Source organism: Malus sylvestris, chromosome 3 (assembly GCF_916048215.2).
Source record: "Malus sylvestris chromosome 3, drMalSylv7.2, whole genome shotgun sequence".
Taxonomy (NCBI): Eukaryota; Viridiplantae; Streptophyta; class Magnoliopsida; order Rosales; family Rosaceae; genus Malus; species Malus sylvestris.
In genome coordinates this window covers 18,679,316-18,682,061 of record NC_062262.1, presented here as the reverse complement: position 1 = coordinate 18,682,061, position 2,746 = coordinate 18,679,316, and positions in this window count along the sequence as shown.

Here is a 2,746-nt window from a genome sequence, read left to right as displayed (position 1 = left end):
TCTCGAAAGCCAGACTCCCAACATGATTACTTTCTCAAAAATTAAAGAGGCACCGCTCTCCGAATCTTGAAAGCCAGACTCCTAGCAGGATTGCTTTCTCAAAAATCGAAGAGGCACTGTTCTTCGAATCTCAAAAGCCAGCTCCCTAACATGATTGCTTGTTCCAAAATCGAAGAGGCACCGCTCTCTGAACTTCGAGAGCCAGATTTCCTTGGATAAAGCTTATCTGCAATCTTCACACGCAACATCAGTTTTCCAGATACCACAGATCATTTTTTCAAAGTGCTCTGACAAAGTTAAAACACGTGAATCTTGCAACTCCCACTACATTGCTATGACCGAGGAAGGTAAAGGAACAACATTACTACTCGCTATTGGGACAATTCCTATATATGTCGACCTTCATCCTTCACAGTTAGGCAAACCTGCAAATAAAAAAATGCTCAACTTTTCTTCACATCTGAGAGGGCACTCTTAGCAGAGTCTCTCGAAATACTAAGCTTATTCCCCCCCCCCCCAAAATACCTCTGCAAACAAGCCACACCAGAGCCAAAGTATCTCATATCATCAGGGTTAAAAGCAAGAGTATCCCATATCATGTTTTTTCCCTGTCTTTTCCTTTGACTTTGTTCTTACCTACAAAACAAGGAGAAATAGAGCAATCAGTCATCACTTGGAATCAAGCTTCCAGTCAGGAACTGACTACCTGGAACTCCTTGCCTGATTACTTACCTGGCATTGCTCTCGATTACTCATCTTCAACATCTTATGCTTCCAGAAAATATACCACATCTGCCTGAGAAACAGATAGGGTAAGTGAGAAGGATACAAGGAAGCATGTGGAGACAAGCACAATAGAACACGTGCCGATTCATCTGTTACTTTGTCAACAGCAAAAGTATCTCATATCATCAAGGTCGAATGCACTCTTGATTTGATGGACATGTTTTGACCCTCAAATTCTTGAGTTAACCTTATACTCTAGAGGAAACCAGAAACCCTTCTAGCCTAAGTCAAGAATAAGCATGTGGAAAGTTACTTCTTCAAAAGCAAAAGTATCTCATATCATATCATATCTTCTCTTTTTTCTTCTCTTTATCCTTCCTGATGCCTGCAAGATAGGGAGAATGAGAATAATCAGCTAGAACTCGAAATCAAACTTCTGATCTGGGACTGATTGCTGGGAGCTCTGATTGCTCACATTGTCTGTCACCTTTTTTGGTGGATCTCCTAGCTCGGCGACTTGGGCGACTCTTACTACATGGTTTGTATCACGCTTGACCAAGCCTGAAACTACAAGTAAGCTTTAAGTGAAATTGATACATTACCTTGTGCATCTCCACCGGTTAAGGATACCACCTCTGGATGGAGGAAAAGTACTTTAAGAGAAGATGCCACATCCACCTATGAGACAGATAAGGCAAGTGAAAACGATACCACACTTCAATACTTAGAAGTTTTGTTATTACTCAGCGGCTTGGATCTTGCAAGTCCCCAATCGAGGAGCTTTCCTCACTCGGGAACTTAAGGGAGCACTATTTGTACCATACTTGACCAATCCCGAAACTACTGAGAAATAGTCAACGTTATACCGTCAAGGACCCAGAAGAGTTTCCCTCCAACCAGGAGGCCAATCACAGTGCGACATGTGTTGACATCAGAAGCCAATCACAGCACGACACGTGTCAATATCAGAAGCCAATCACAACACGACACATGTCAATGTCAAAACAAAGCTAGAAACTCTTCTATAAAAGGAGATCATTCTCCCCAATTTTTTTTCTAATGTCATTTATACTAAATCATTCACTAGTACTCATTGAAGGAGAGCTTGAACCTATGTACTTGTGTAAACCCTTCACAATTAATGAGAACTCATCTACTCTGTGGACGTAGCCAATCTGGGTGAACCACGTATATCTTATGTTTACTTCCTTATCTCTATCCATTTGCATACTTATCCACACTAGTGACCGGAGCAATCTAGCGAAGGTCACAAACTTAACACTTTCTGTTATACCAAAGTCCTCACTGATTTTGTGCATCAACAGAGTGAAATCCAAAACAGGAGCCTAGAATCCAAAAATTTTAAGGACAAACCTTAACCTTCAGATTGTCATTTACGTTACGCTTTGATTTATCATCACAGGTTTTTCGATCTTTCTTTTTTCAAAACATAATATTTTAGTGGAATAGATGAATGATTTGAATCATTGATAACATGTTTGAAAATTTAAGATTTGTTCAAATATTAGTCAATGTTCTATAATATCTAGAGAGTTTATAAACAAAGAGTAATATTTGCAATAAACCTAAAAATCAAAACGTGATATCAATGATTCAAACCGTTTATCTTTTTCAATTCACTACAATTTCATGTTTTCAAAAAAGAAACTCCAGAAAAGGGTTTCCGGTGATAAAAAATTAAAGGGTAAACGTAAACGACAATCGGATGGTTAGAGTTTGTCACTAAGGTGTATGGATTATGGTGTTGAGCTTTGGAGTTAACTCCTTTATGAAAATTATAGGCCATGTCATTACGAGAGTTTCTTTTTGTTTTTTTTTTTTGTTTTTTTTGTTTTTTTTTTGTTCACACAAGTAAACTAATTATTACTCTTTTTTTAATTGTTTTGAAGTCATAAGAAAAACACTATTCATAAGGGTTTGGAGGGTAGCAAAAATACAAATGACTATCTAACCTTGCAAAAGCATAGAGTATGTGGTCTTGAATGTTGGTACATCTTTT